The sequence below is a fragment of the Macaca mulatta genome, chromosome 9 (genome assembly GCF_049350105.2).
Source record: "Macaca mulatta isolate MMU2019108-1 chromosome 9, T2T-MMU8v2.0, whole genome shotgun sequence".
In the NCBI taxonomy this organism is placed as follows: Eukaryota; Metazoa; Chordata; class Mammalia; order Primates; family Cercopithecidae; genus Macaca; species Macaca mulatta.
This window is the reverse complement of record NC_133414.1, coordinates 90,434,918-90,451,826: the sequence shown is the minus strand read 5'-3', so window position 1 is coordinate 90,451,826 and position 16,909 is coordinate 90,434,918. Positions and strand designations below refer to the sequence as shown.

The window sequence follows — 16,909 nt, the reverse complement described above, 5'->3', positions numbered from 1 at the left end:
AACTCAAAAAGCCAAAGAGGCCAAGCAGGTGTCATGAACAAGTGAAGCCAGTGAGGAGGAAGAAATTAGGGAGTGGTGGTGACTATGATGAACAGGGCAGAGTTTGTGCTGCATCTAATAGGGACACCTATTGCTGAGGCTCAGCCCATTGTTGCCACATGGGAACATGGGCCAAGGCTTGCCAAAGTTTATGCTTTAAAAACAAAAATCTAGAAATATGGGTATTTTCATATAAAATTTCTCAGTTTGAAACAAAAAAAGGAAAACTATGTAGAATGAACTAAATGTGTCTGTAGGCTAGATTTAAGTAATAAACTACCACTTTGCAATCTCTACTATGGATTAAGGTAACAAGGATGTGAACTGACACTTGCCTTGTACTCTTTTTCCATTTCTCATTTGTTCTCACTGAGTATTTGTTATTGTGTTCTGCCCTTCCCTTCCTTCTTCCTCCTTCCCCTCATCCTCTGCCCTTTTCTAATTCTGTTTCTTCCTTTCTTCTCCTCTTCTCTCTCCCCCAGTCTGACTTTCTCTATTCATTGTGAAAGATGGCAGCCACATACATTGTCATTTCAGTCCCAAATAGAAAGTAACTAGCTAAGGAGAGAGAAGTCTCCATGCACCATGTGTATGAACAGGAAGAGGAATTCCTAGATAATGTGGTTTGGGTATCAAAGGTTTCCCCCACAGGATGGTGGCAAATTGACTGATCTAAGATTAAATTGCCTTAACGAGGCATATTTGGAAAAAAAAAAAATCAAAGTAACTTTTTGTACCCAAATGATCAAATATATTCTATTTCTCAAGTTTACTATATTTTACACAAAGTTGTCAAACTTCTTAACCTCACACATGCTCATATTGGAATAACAAAAGCCAACTTGGGATATTAACAATTATTTTTATTCATATGTGTATATACTACAGAGTATAATATAATTGTTGCATACTCTCAGAGCTTATGATACATATCTGAGAAGACTTGTTTTATTTTTATGTTTTGAGACAGGGTCTTGCTCTATCACCCAGGCTGGAATGCAGTGGAGTGGCACCGTCATAGCTCACTGCAGCCTCCTAGGCTCAAGCCTGGGCAAGTGATCCCCTCATTTCAACCCCGTGTATAGCTAGCACTATAAGTATATGCCATCAGGTCCAGCTATTTTAAAAAAATTTTTTGTAGAGGTAGTCTCTTGCTGGTCTCAGTTTGGCCTCCATCCTCCCAGCTAGGCCTCCCAAAGTGTTGGGATTACATGTGTGAGCCACTGCCCCCAGACGGAGAAGATTTATTTTGTATATGCCTAGAAGAGCTGAGTACTTTTAGAGCTAGATTCTGTGTATTAACGCATCTACTCCCACACAAAGGCAATGGAATAGAAGGCAACTGGGGCAAGAAGAAAAAGGTGCTAAGAAAATCATCACACAAAACCCAGCAAGAGAATTAGTAAACTAAATACCACGGGGCCTACAATATAGCCACAAAAAACTAAATAGGATAGGCAAATTGCATTTTGCTTGAAGTTCCAACAATTGACCTTTTCAAATCTATCTCCCCAATTCCTTCCCTGAAATCTTCATTTCCATTGTTTGTAGTAGCTTCATTTCTGAACCCTAAGCAGCTTTTCATAGATCAGGTATTTAAAATGTCAAACAATATTTAAAACAGCAAACATTTAACATAAAATATACAATCTGTAGAATGACATCAGGAATTACAGTGTCTTGAATCACAATCCCAGAATGACTTGCCCTGCTTTAAGCAAAAAGTATATGGAATCAGAAAGCAGAGGCATCATTGTCTCCCTAATCTTATCCAGTTAATCATTTTACAGTCTCCCTCATCCCCTTCAGTAAATTAGGAGATTCTTGCACATGTCTGTCTGGCGTAAATCTATCTTGCTATAAATTTACATCAATTTCTTTTATTCAGCTTTAATTTTAGGTAGAGTATGGCTTCTCATCATTTTATAACACATTTTTGGTAGGTGAATGCTATGAATTAAATAGTCAGTGAATTTTAGAGCTGCAAAGTCCTTAGACAGCGAATCCTCTACATTTTATAGATGAGGAGCCTAAGGCCCAAACGTACCAATTGACTTACCTAGGATCAAAAAGTTAGTAACTGGTGGAGGTTGGGTTTAGATTCAGACCTCTTTAGCTTTAATACCTTCCTACTATTTTGCACTAATTTTTTTAGCAAGATGAATAAACCCTTGTGATGCTTAATTTTATGCATCAACTTAACTGGGCCACTGGATGCCCAGATATTTGGTCACAAATTGTTCTGGATGATTTTATGAAGATGTTTTTGGATGAGATTAACATTTATATTGGTAGATTTTAACATTAATTTAGAGTAACATTTTAATCAGTAGAGTAAGCACATTACGATTATATAACGTGGTTGGCCTCATCCAGTTGAAGGCCTGAATACAACAAAAATTCAGATCCTCCCCACAGTAAGAAATGTTTTCCCCACAGACTGCCCTCAGACAACTGTAAACACCAGCTCTTTTTGCCTGATGGCCTTCAAACTGGAATATCAGTTCTGTGTGTGTCCCACACCAATGGCCCACTCTGCAGATGTTGAACTTAACAGCCTTCGTAATTGTACCAATACCTTCATAAATACACCAATACCTTATCATTAATCTCATTATGTGTGTGTATGTGTGTGTGTTATTTTTCTGGAGAATCCTGACTAATCTAATCCTCTTCCCCTAAATGTTTCAGAATGGATATATTTCCCTACAAAATTCTCAACTTCATGCCTCTCTTATCTTTTTACATTTTTTAAATTTATCATATTACAAAGTTTCAAATTAGGCAGAAGTATCTTGTGTCAGACTGAACCTTGTATGCTAACTTGGATTAGCTTGACTGCCCCTGCTTTTGGGGCAACATCTGCCTTCTGAACCACACCATCACTGCTGCTATCACTAAGGTCTTTGAGATGGAACGTGTGAGTTAAATTCTTGGGCCTCCATGGCCCTTATGTTCCTCATGCCAAATGACCCCTGTGCCTCAAGACTCAAATGCCAAAGTGGTTTCCTAAGCTGTCAAGGGGTCTGATGGCACAATGCAAAGTGTAGGGGAGTTCGATTCCTGCAGAGTGAAGCTTGACCAGTGGAAAGTAGGTAACAGGAGCAAGCCAGATGGACACCTCTGCCCTCCTTTCCCATTTCCATGGGCTACATTCAGGTGCATGTCCTCCAAGCCCTTCTGGAGAAATCCTTCATGCTAAGTGAGCATGCCTCCTGAATGACCAGCCATTTCTTTTCATGGCTCATTGGGACTCGGTAGCCAGCATGGAAACATCATATCACATAGCTTCGCATCTTTCTATGACTTACTTCCTTCTTCCTCACCTCAGCATCCCCAGGCTTATACCTCCTAAATAAAGTTTCAGCACTTTAATCCTTGCCTTAGTCTCTGCTTTCTAATGGATCAAGAAAAAGATACTTTTCCCAAGTTAGGATTGAGGATTGTTCATTAATAGATTGGTTTGGGAGGCAAAGAATGGCTAAATTTATCTAACAATTGGTGATTTTAAAACTCAAAATAGAAATTGTATATTTTATGAAGCCAGATGATGTACTGCTAAAATACTAAGGGAATAGAGCATACCAATTATATCAAATTCCTGACTTGCCTGTAATTGAAATTTTTTACTCCAAAACCAATTGAAAACCTTTTTAATTTATGAGTCCAGGTTTATGAATTTATACAGAGAACACACTGCATATTAACTACTTAGTATCGAAAAATTTTTCCATGTTTTGAGCAACATTTCCAACATTAATTATGATTGTATAATACCAAACACAAAGATGTTAGGGGACACTGAGTGGTGACCATCGTGGGAGTGCTTGAGATTCCTTTAACCAAACAAATCTGTGCTATTTCCTCTCTTAAAGTGACAAGTTGAGGATTATAGTCTGATAAGCCCAATCTAACTAACGTTTTCCTGTTATGGACTGAATGAATGTTCATATCCCTCCAAAATGTGTATGTTAAATCCTTAATCACCAAAGTGATGGCATTTGGAGGCAGAACCTTTGTAAGTAATTAGGTTTAGATGAAGTCTTGAGGGTGTGTCCTCATGATAAAAGTAGTGGTCCTATAAGAAGAGACCAGAATGCTAGCTCTCTTTTCCCATCATGTGAGGACACAGCAAGAAATAAGTCACTTGCAAGCTGGGAAAAGGGCCTTTACTAGAAACGAATCAACCACTATCTTCATCTTGGACTTCCCAGCCTCCAGAACTGTGAGAAATAAATGTCTGTGTTTAAGCCACCCAGTGTATGATATTTTGTTATAGCAAACCTCACAGACTAGTATATTAATATTCATAACTTACCTAGATTGAACCTTGATGCTTGTTTCTCATTAAACTAGTCTTTGCAAAACAATCAGTTAGTGGACAGAGTGGGAATGAGAAAGGCAGATGATCGATGAAGAGTTAAGAGTAAAGTTGAAATGCAATAATTCTGTCTGAAATCTTCTCTAAATACAAACCACTAAAGAAATAAACTTTCTTTAAAACTCAAAATTGCTGATGTTGACCTTGGCCTCTCCAAATACCTTAGGACGTCAGAGCTGAATGCTCTGGACTGAATCCCATGGAAACAGCATTTAATAGCTTCATCCAAAGTCACAGTTAGGGCATAGTCTGGTCAGCAAAAGGAACAAAAATATCATCTGCAGTTTCTTAATTATATTTGCCCCAAGAGTTAATTTAAATTTGTTTAGTTTATTATGCAGAGGGAAAAAAACATTATCGAAAAATCCCAGTTTTTCATAAAGCCAGAGATCACAGAAGTCAAACCACAGATTCAGCCACTTACATCACCAGCAATAGAGATTCTATAATTAGAGATTAGCCAGCTGCAATCATTTCTGCTGCTTTAGACAGCTGGATCAAGCTGATTTCACTGAGTTGTGTCAAGCTAAAATGTCTCCTTTTTTTCCTGTTTAAAAGAAATCAGCAAAATAGTGTGACTCAGACACCCAGAGAACCTCTTTCTCCCACCCGAACCTCTAACAAAATATTTTTTGTACCTATACATTTATTTCTAGTCTCATACCTTTCTCGGATTAAAAAAAAAAAGAACCACGCTTCCATTACCATGTCACTGCTGGTGAGATGCCTAGAAAAATCTTTTATCTTAACTTCAAATTGATGGCATTAGGAATGGTTTCTCTGAACTAAGTCCTATATTCAATCCTACCTAAAAAGAACCACTCCATTTATTTTCTCACTGCCAACAGATAGTTGAGAACCCTTAAAATTAATAACTATGGCAAGAGCAGTAACAATGATGACATAAATACGTTTATTACTAATGGAAAAGTAAGCATTCTGGGCCAGATTTTCTTTCCTCTTAATTGTAGCTCACTGGGGAATTCCCATGTAGCCTGAACTCTGTGCCTCAAAATCCTTTCTTCCATTAACAACTGGAGCTGTTGGTACTGTTTTGGCCATTGTTCTCACCATTGTTCTGTCCTTGTTGTGAGATGGGAAGCTGGCTTTACATTTTAAGTTGGATGACAAGGCTAAGGGAGTAGCAGTAAATTATTACTTGATACGTTTTTTTTTTTTTCCTGAGATGGCATTTAAACACTAAAAAGCTGACACAATTTGGCAGTTTCCCTATTTTGAAATTATTAGAACCAAGGTTTATAGGAAATCCCAACTCCACTCTAAGGGAATTCAGGATATTTGCTAGAAATATATTCTTTCATTTCATATTATACTGTTAACCAGCTCTACCAAATTATTGATAAAATTATTAGATAAAATTATATCTTTTATTAGATTATTAAAATTATATCTAATTATTAACCAGTTCCACCAAAAATTGAGCAGAAGTTAGAGAAATATACTTTGACCCCAGAAAAATCATGGGAAAAATATTATTCTAACCTAATTTATTCAAATAATTAACACAAAAAACAAACATGTGACCTTTGAGGACCACACAGTTGACATGAGTTGGCCTATTTTTTTATGACTCCTTCATAGAAGAGCAAACGTTTTAATTTTCTAGTCAGCGTGACTTTATGCTTCCTCTTCCACAAATTCAGTATCTCACTTTGGCTGCCAGGATTACATATATTTCCTAATTTATATGACACTGAATTTAATATTAGAGTTGGAGGCATGTTCATCATCATATAGGTTAGTGCTTCTCAAACTTTGTCAAAGCCAGGAGTTCCTTTAATTAATTTTCTCCATGACCTTTTCATTTTGCAAGACTTTGTCAATCCAACAATATATCTTTATTAAATAATTTACTTTTTCAGTTTTTAATTAATGAAAGTCACATCTATTGGCACTCAAGGCAGGAGAAAAAGTTAGCTCTATTTAAATGATGTGAACTAAGAATGGGAGAAGGAGAATTTTCCAAGTTGCTGGACTGACATATACACATCCACGACAAATCCCAGACTAAATTTCCTCATTTCTTACAAAATATTTTTTTATTTGCCCTAGCCTGGATTTACCCATTATTCCTTCTTTCTTCTCCAAGCATGCTTTCTCTGGCCTTTGCATATGTTTTCCCCCTAGTTGAGAAGAAACGCTCCTCATTCATTGCATGCACAAGTTATTCAAGTGCCACTGTGTGTGGGTGCATGTGTGTGTGTGTGATCTCCCATGACTCCCACATCCACCACGATCACCAGTCAGAATTAACTTCTTCCTTATTTTGCTCCCTCTGTAAGTTGTACTGTGGTCATGAGATTGTGCTCACACATCTGTTTCCCATACCAGACTGTGTGCTCCTTGAGATCAATTTCTATGTCTTACTTATATTTTATTCCTAGGGCTTTGCACAGTACCTAACACACAATAGGATACTCACTAATATTTTATTTAATGAGTAAATGAATGAATAAGTGAAAGTATAACTATGTCAATCTAGTGCTATTACTTACAAAGATAAATTTTTCACAAGATTCTAAGCCAGTATAGATTTGGCAAGGTGTAAAAGATGAGCAAAATGCTACAACATGTAAATATATTTCCTGAAATCAAACAGATATTGGATTTGATGCTTCTGTGGTTTAAGAGTGCACTGACATTTGTTTTCTATGCTCTACCCACCATTTTTTCCACTTAACAAAATCTTTTGCTTCTTAGTCAACAAAGGTAATAGGTCACATTTTGCTTTTCATGTACATTATTCCATTTGATACTCACACCAACCTTGAAAAGTAGGTATTATTATCGACTTCGCTTTCTAGGTCTAGAAACTAAGGCTCACAGAGGTTAAACTTTGCACAAGGTCACAGAGTTAGTAGATGTAGTATGGAGTCTGACCTCACATCTGCTCTCTCCACAGACTGCAACACATACTCCATGCACCAGCTCCTTGATTATTATTGCCATAAGATCATAGGACTGGGTAAGGTGAGAGGACACAGTGTAAGAGCTGGACCATAGTAACTCATTTACTCAGATGTGAAATGCATACCACCAGGCTTGATTTTTATAGGATGACTTCCATAAACAAACAAAATGCATAAATAATCTAAATTTAATTACATGGGGGAAAACACAAATACACACTGAGATTAAAATATACCAGAAGATTAAATATAGTACAGCAATAGATAATGTTAGTTTTAACTTTCTTCTTACAATTTTATATATTTTCTATATTTTTGCAACAAATATGTCTATATACTCAGTATAGTATCTTATTTGAATAAAAATAAGATATAAAATTAGATAAATGGTTAGCTCTATGGAATAGTTTAGAAGCAAACTCAGTGTCTAAGAATTTAGCACAAAAGCTCACCTGCTTATGAACTTTCAATTTAAAAATCCAGATAAAGGAAAAGAACTCTTATCTTTGCCTGCCACGAACAGATGGTAATACCTTTGCTGGTCCCTTTGGACTTAAGAACAAATGGACTTACACACTCTCTTCAGGACGAATCTATTTGTAAGTGGAGGAGTCCCCACACCTAGTAAAAGAAGTGCTACAAATAAATGGGAAGTTCTTTTTAAAGAGTACTGATTTTTTTATTAATCACACCATTAAGAGTAATAGCAAAAACCAAAATTACTGTTGCTCCAAACTAATATAATAGCAAAAATTTGTAATTCACCTACAAATAAGTAATAATGAGATAGAAATCGATATTATATATACTCCATCTATTATGAATTATTTTATAGCCATTAATTATATTTTCAATGAATTCTAATGACTTTGGGAAATTATCTAGCTCTCATGTTATTTTGAAAAGCTAGGATGCAGAATTGTATATATGCATAATCTCAACTACATAATTGTATATAGAAAAGAAACTCATAGCTAATAGGATTTATGTATAGGAGAGTTATGGAGTAAATTTTAATTTATATCACTATTTCCTTTATATTCTATAAGTTTTTCAATGAGTATTTATTAAAAGGAAAAATAAAAATCTTTCTTTCTCCTTCTCTCTGTCACCCCTAACCCCACATGTACACATATAGTCCTGAAGAGAGAAATCCAAGGTTTGAATCAAAACAGACTTAAAACAGGAATGAACAACATGCTGATAATCAATCAACCCTAGAGTGAGTCAAATTAAATTATTCTGCTATAAACATTCAAAACCCAACCTTAGTATTTACCTGCACAAAGGATTCAGAGCCCAGAGCTTAGAGCTAGATGGCAGATAGAAGACTGCCATCACCCCAGGCCAACAGAAATGCTTACCCATCTCACATATAGTTTTGTCTTTTTTTTTCTCACAAGCAACTGCTCTTATTAAGGTGCAGATTTCTCCAAACAGTAATATTTGGAGCTCTTGTGCAGCAAGAAAAAAAAAAGACAGTGAAAAAGTTATCTTGAAATTCATGGTAAAAGCAGGATTGGAACTGATGAATCACAATTATTTATGGTTCCTACTTTACCAAGCACTTTGTACATACATTGGCTGACAACAACAATGTGAGATATGTAGGACACACATTATTTACTTTTACTTCACAAATGCCCTTACTTTTGCAGAGCACTCACATTGCTTCTAAGTGGTAGGGCCTGACTTGAAATCTAGCATCTAAATCCAATCCTATGCTCCTTTCACTGAAGTTATTCCTCATAAACAGTCTTACAGCCTCCAACTAGAAATATATTTATCTTATTCACCTTTTAAAAAAAGACACTGTATCATGTACAACATCTCCAGGAGTCTTAAAAAATTATAGCAGTGTTATGGAGTTGCTGCTAATACTAAGCACCAATGTAGAATGTTGATACTATTCTGAAGCACAATTTTGAGAAAGCAGATATATAGGAGAGTGAATGGGCTGCATATCCTTTAGGCAATCTGCTTCTTACCAAATGTCTCTGAGGAATCTCTCCTTCTCTCTCCGTGTTATTTCTGCTTCTCTGGGAATTTTAGCTTCATTCTCTCAGACTGGCTTCTTGGGCCCTGCTTGAGTCCTCACCACTGGCAACTCTTAAAATGACATCTTCAACTTCCCCTGTGCCCTCTTCCTTTTTGTCTCAATTTGAAAAATCTTTAAGAGGGACTCTGATTGGCTCAGTTTGAGTCAGGGCCACACTGTAGTCAGGGTAAGAGGGCATTATACAATGAAATGAACACAAGAAAACCTTGGCTGGAGGAAGGAATGTGTATTAGTCAGCTCAGGCTGACACAAAATACCACAGACTGGGTGGTTTGAACAGAAATTTCTCACATTTCGAAGGCTAGCAGTCCCCAGTTCAGTGTCTTGGGAGAGTTCTCCTCCTGGCCTGCAGATGGTCACTTCCTTGCTGTGTCCTCACATAGCCTTTCCTTGTTGCGTGTGTGGAGAGAGAGACAGAGAGAGTGAGCAAGCTCTCTTGTACCTCTTCTTAGAAGGACACTAATCCTATTAGATCAGGAGTGACCTTTATGACCTCATCTAACCTTAATTACTTCCTTAGAGCCCTCATCTCTGAATACAGCTACACCGGAGATTAAGGCTTCAACATACGAACTTGGTGGCTGGGGACACAAACATTCAGTCCATAACAGGGTGGGTCAGTGATTTTCTAAGGAAGACAATTGCTGCTACCAGAAAAGGGGAGCAGGGCTTGAATAGCAAAGCGATAAATGGCCTAAGTACTTGCTGTCAAGCCCTGGGCTATAGTTACTCAAAATTTCTTGTTAGATGTGGAAATGTAGATTTTTAACAACCAACAGAGATGCAGTAGGGCTAATATTCTCTTATGAAAGACATGGAGACTGACAAGAATGCATCACTCTTGCCTCTGAGATGAAAGAAGACCTTTGCACCAGCAGGGGGCTCCTCAAGAGGTTGTTTGGATTCTTATTCAGTACACACATGAAAAAGTAGGTTGAGCCTCTGCTCCATACCACCAATTATAGCGAAAATAGTTTTATACTGGAAAACCTGTAAAGCATCAGATGCCCACCAGTGCCATTAAAAATATAACTGTCAGGAAAGCCAGAGAATATTTAAACTGTGCACTCTGATCTACCCTCCAAAATCGATCCATTGCAAAATATGATACGACATAATTGGTAAATTAAAACTTGCCATGTAGAAGTATTGGTTACAACATAATTAAATGCTAGGGCAAATCTCATTCTTCCTGAAGAGTATCTTTGATATTAAAATGTTGTTTGTATGTGTGTGGCAGGGTCTTGCTTTGTCTCTAAGGCTGGAGGGCAGTGGCACAATCATAGCTCACTGTAACCTCAAACTCTTGGGTCTAAGAGATCCTCCTGCCTCAGCCTCCCAAGTAGCGAGTACTACAAGCATGGATCACCACACCCAGCTAATTTTTAATTTTTTTGTAGAGACTGGGTCCCACTATGTTGCCCAGGCTGGTCTCAAACTCCTGGCCTCAAGCAATCCTCCCACCTCAGCCTCCCAAAGCACGGGCATTATAACGTGAGCCACTGTGCCCAGTCTTAATATTAAAATATTTGATCTGAATCTCTTCTTTTTTGGCAGTAATTACAGGCCTGGTTTGGTTATCTATCAAGGGCACTGTTGATTCATGATAATAAAATCATGACATCTTCATATAAAAAAGGTTTATTCCTCTACATGCTATGGAAAGGAGGTGCATCTCTATCTCATCCAAAATAGCTTCAAATCAGGGAGCTTTGAATTAAAAGGAAAATGGACAGAACACACTCCTGAGATGAAAATTGCTATGTGATTAATCAAAAGAACATAACGATCAACTCTCACACTTGCAATCATTTTAAGTCTGTACATGCATCAGAAACAAAGAGTTTATTTTAAGCTCATCAACTGAGCCCACAACTGATATCTGTGCCTAGAATCAAAGGCTGAGGAAAAGTGGACAAAAGCACTGAGCTTGCTTCAGTTTGTCCTGAAAGCATTCTCCTCCAGGTGATGATGAGTAAAATAGCATTTATTTGCTCTTTAATTTGGCTCCCAGCCCCCAAAACCCAGAGTTGCAATCAAGAAAGCAGCACATATTTTACATGAATAAGGTAAAATAAATGTGTAATAATAAGGTAACAGATATTTCTTTTTAAAGAATAAAGGATGTCCTTTCAATCAATGAAACATTTTTACTTTACAGCTTGAGTAATATGTATGTTCTTTATAAAGAAAAAAAAATGTACAGAGTTCTCTTGGGTGTGAGTTATATACAAGCTCACTCTGCATCCATGGTTTAATACTAAGCTGTATAGGCTATTACAGTCTTCCTGGACTTAATCCCTCAAAATGTTCATAGTGATGGAGGAAGCACTTCTATCTTGTGTGTTTGTGTTTGTGTGTGTGCATGCGCACGTGCACATGTGTGCATGTGCATATTACATAGCACAGCTTACTCCAAATAAATTCTCAAAATATTCCCACTGAATCTTCAGTCTTTCTATTCTTTACTATTCCCCATCTGGTTGAATAATCCAAAAGTCATAACCAATTCTCAAATATTTTATTTGAAAACCTGCATCCTGGTGGTTGGTCCCCCATCCTGTTTTTATCTGACTCTACTATTTCTTGGCATTTCAGTATAAATTTCCAATTTAATATCCCAACCCAAGGACATTAACACAATTGCCAGTATAGGTGCTGAGCTGTCTTGGAAATGCTTGGTTTTCAGGATGTCATTCAGATAATCCAGACAGTGCTTCTATTGAAGGTGTGTTTAATTTAATTTTTAAAAATTTTTAACTGAAATCAATACAAAATACTCAAAATTCTCACAGAAAATATATGGACTTTATAGATTATGTTTCTGGACACAGTTTGAAAAACACTGAAATAACCACATTCTGGATCTGGCCAAATGGTATTCTGCCATTACTTTGATAAAGGTGAATTCATTGGAAAGAAATCTTCCTAAGATGTTTTATCTGGATTATAAGATTTTCTGTTTGTTTGCTTGTTTGGTCAGTTGTGCAATGAAAGAGCTGATTAGCATCTTGAGATACTCTGTGTTTGGAGTGTTGAGTTTGATTTCTAAAACTAAAAAGTCTGAACCCCTCCTGCCAAGTAGCCATCAAGATCTTAGCTTCACACATCTGATACCAGCTTCTCATAGGCTGCCCTTATGGCCAAATATTTTATCCAAACTCAGTTTTTCCTACATCAATTTATTAAACCTGAGGGTTTTTATAAGGTGATAAGGAATTTATAATAATATTTAAATTTGACTTAGCAAAAGGTTTGGATAGTCTTTTCATGTTCTCATTTTCCCCTCTAAACTGGCCAAGGTTTATTTTGAAGCAGGCACTTGAATGAGTACCATATTTGCATGACACAATGAAGATGGACCTATTTTAAGCGCAGATCATTGACAGAAAAGGAAGGGATAAGCTTTCCATTGAGGCATCAGGAGCTAAGTTTTAAACAGGCTTTTGCTAGCAATAGGTCACAAGAGAGTTTTAAAGATTTGGTTCACCCCACTTCTCTCAGCTCCCTAAGTTCGCAGTCTGGGTATGGTAACGGACTGTGGGCCGGCATGGCTACGTGTTAAAATGTGTTTATTTTTCCATGGGGTAAAAATAATCATACCGAGGATGGTGATTAGTAGAGAGGCTAACTTGGTACAAACATGGTGCTGACACCAAAATTAGACATGCAGGTCTCCAGAGTTGTATAAGTCCAGGAGGTTTTATTTACATTGTGTATCCGCTGTGTGGATGACACAACCTGGAAGCTTCTATAATGTAGTCACCAGGGAGTGAAGTAATCTGGAATATTTTCCTAAGTCACTATATACACCACCATCATCTCAGTTCATAGGTGCCTTTTGTGAGAAATTTTTTATTTAAAGAATGTTTTATAGCTAATCAATTTTCTTCTTCACTTTCATTCTGGATGGGGCCTATGAGACCACTTCTATGCCCCAAATTCAGGTCCCCAGAGACCTGAATAACTCCACTGTAATAAATGCATAATCAATACACGTTAAATACTCTTACGAAATCATAAGAAAGAAATTGACAGTACAGTAGAAAGATGGGCAATGATATTTCTAAGAGGAGCTCTGCAAAGACAGGATTGACCAAGAGGAGAGGAAAGCTTCCCCTCATTATTTCTAGCACAGGTCCCCCCTGTGGCTACCGCATTTATAATCACACTTCTTGTCAGTCATGACATAAAATTAATTAAGGAAAAATACGTGATTGATTTTTCATAATTAAGGAAGAATAGGAGATTAGAAATAAAGTAACATTAAAACACTGAGAATAAGGGGGAAAGAAAGAGTAAAGTACAAACTGAAATGGGAGAATAAAAATCCCGGTGAAGACAAGAGATATACAGTTGAAAATAATAAGAGAAAATACATGATGTTTAGAATAAAGTATAAAAGGCCAGTGGTCAATGAGATTAAAAAATAAAATCCTGAAAGCAAAAGAGATAAAGGATGAAAAATCCATGAAACAAAATTTTAGGCAAAAATCCATATAAATGTAAGAGATTAAGAATTAACAGCAGGAATTAGGACATACAAAGGTAAAAGTAGAAAATACAGTATATGAAAAAGGAGTATTAAGGAAAATTATGTTTAAAGGCCTAAATATGAAAACTTTAGAGAAATCATGGAATAGAAATGTCAGGGCGTGAGGGTGGAGCCCAGTGGAGGGTGATATGGCATAGTCAATAGCTCTTGGGCTGAGCCTCTTGCCCTTCTTAAGGGGCTTCCTTTTAAGTGGGGTGGTCTTTACAGGTGAGGCACCAAGGATATGGAGAACAATCTTATGAACTTAGGTCCCTTGAATCTCCCTAAAGAATAAAACAGAAAACCCTATAGTTAACTGGCCTCCCAACACTTACAAGGCAAGCCCTATAGAAAAGTTAGGATTCTTTTTCCCGAAAGACAAAGGCAGAGGGAGAAGTGATTAAATCCTATAAAATCAGAAGCCGTAGAGAAGGGATGAATATGGATTTATTTTTAAATCCAAATATTTTATACTATGCATGAGAAAGAGTCAAATTTAAGACAATTGATAAGAAAGCATTGTTGGAGCGTGCGCCTGGTGGGGCCGGCCGGGACTCGCCGCTCGCACGCCCGCTCTTCCTTTCGCTTGCGCTGTGAGCTGAGCCGGTGTATGTGTGGCAGTAACACGTCAACCCCGCTGCCCGCCATCGCGCCCGCCGCCCGGAAGGTCACCGCTGCGGTGATTTTCCTGCATGGATTGGGAGATACTGGGCCTGTTAGGCCTGTTAGGCCTGTTACATTAAATATGAACATGGCTATGCCTTCATGGTTTGATATTATTGGGCTTTCACCAGATTCACAGGAGGATGAATCTGGGATTAAACAGGCAGCAGAAAATATAAAAGCTTTGATTGATCAAGAAGTGAAGAATGGCATTCCTTCTGCCAGAATTATTTTGGGAGGGTTTTCTCAGGGAGGAACTTTGTCTTTATATACTGCCCTTACCATGCAGCAGAAACTGGCAGGTGTCACTGCACTCAATTGCTGGCTTCCACTTCGGGCTTCCTTTCCACAGGGTCCTATCGGTGGTGCTAATAGAGATATTTCTATTCTCCAGTGCCACGGGGATTTGACCCTTTAGTTCCCCTGATGTTTGGTTCTCTTACGGTTGAAAAACTAAAAACGTTGGTGAATCCAGCCAATGTGACCTTTAAAACCTATGAAGGTATGATGCACAGTTCATGTCAACAGGAAATGATGGATGTCAAGCAATTCATTGATAAACTCCTACCTCCAATTGATTGATGTCACTAAGAGGCCTTGTGTAGAAGTACACCAGCATCATTGTATTAGAGTATAAACCTTTTCCCATGCCCAGTCTTCAAATTTCTAATGTTTTACAGTGTTAAAATATTTTGCAAATACATGCCAATGACACAGATCAAACAATGTCTCCTCATGAGGAATTTATGATCTTTTAAGTTTCTATACATGCATTCTTATAAGAAGATCCAGGATCTACTATATTAAAATAATGACGCAGGTAGCTTCTTTTTTCTCAAATGTAAGTCAGCAAAATAATACAGTACTGCCACCAGATTTTTTATTACATCATTTGAAAATTATCAGTATGCTGCATGAAAACTTATTCAGGTATAAATGAGCAGTTAAGATATAAACAATTTATGCATGCTGTGACTTAGTCTATGGATTTATTCCAAAATTGCTTAGCCACCATGCAGTGTCTGTGTTTTTATATATGTGTTCATATATACATAATGATTGTAATACATAATAAGAATGAGGTGGTATTACATTATTCCTAATAATAGGGGTAATGCTGTTTGTTATCAAGAAAGAGTAAAATTGTTCTCTCCAATTAATGGCCCTTTTATTTTGGGGCCAGGCTTTTATTTCCCCTGATATTATTTCTATTTAATACTCTTTTCTCTCAAGAAAAAAAAAGTTTGTTTTTTCTTTATTGTCCTTCATAGCAGACCAAGTATTGCCTCTCTGCCATAGACAGCCATTGTCAATACATGCTATAATTTGACATTCTGGGTCACAGATATAAGGTATTTAAAATCTATTTATGCTTTATAGAGAAACCAGACATTAAAACTTCATGCACTACTTATTTCAGATTACTGTACCTTATCCAAATTTACACCTAGCTATTAGGATCTTCAACCCAGTTAACAGGAATAATTCTGTGGTTTTATTTTTCTGTAAACAACTGAAAGAATAATTAGATCATATTCTAGTATGTTCTGAAATATCTTTAAGACTGATCTTAAAAACTAACTTCTAAGATTACTTCATCTCCTCATAGCATAGAGTTTACTTTGTACACATGTTTGAAACCAACTACTATAGATGAGGAATCTATTATAATTTTTTGTTTTATTTTCAACTGCCAGTGGACTTACTTGAAATTTTCACTTTAGTCAAATTATTTTTTGTATTAGTTTTTTGTGCAAACATAAAAATAGCAATCATTTTAAATTGTCAAAATTTCCAGATTACTGGTAACAATTATTTGAAAACAAACTTATGGGTAATAAAGGCTAGTCAGAACCCTATACATAAAGCATAGTTACCATACAGATTAATATGTAGCAAAAATGTATGCTTGATATTTCTGAACTGTGTTAATTTTTCTGCTATATTCCAGCTGACCAAAACAATATTAAGAATGCATCTTTATAAATGGGTGCTAATTGATAATGGAAATAATTTAGTAATGGACTATATAGGATGTTAATAATGAAGCCATATGTTTATATCTGTATTTAAAAATTTTAAACAATCATTTATTATGTCATTTTTCTTTACCTTGAAGAACATAAACTGTTATTTCAGTTCTACAAATCAGCAAGATATTATTTATGGCAAGAAATATTCCGTTGAAATGTTGTGCTGTAACATGGGAAAATGTAAATGTTTTTCATGGTATCAATGTGAAATAAAATTTAATTCTGACTTTACAAAACAAAAAAACAAAAAAAGAGAAGGCATTGTTACGT

The 16,909-nt window shown here is 36.6% G+C and overlaps 1 pseudogene; it reads left to right on the top strand.

The window, feature by feature from the left end:
- Positions 1 to 14,553: 14,553 nt before the first annotated feature.
- On the top strand, positions 14,554 to 15,275 carry LOC107000203 (acyl-protein thioesterase 1 pseudogene; annotated as a pseudogene).
- Positions 15,276 to 16,909: the final 1,634 nt, after the last annotated feature.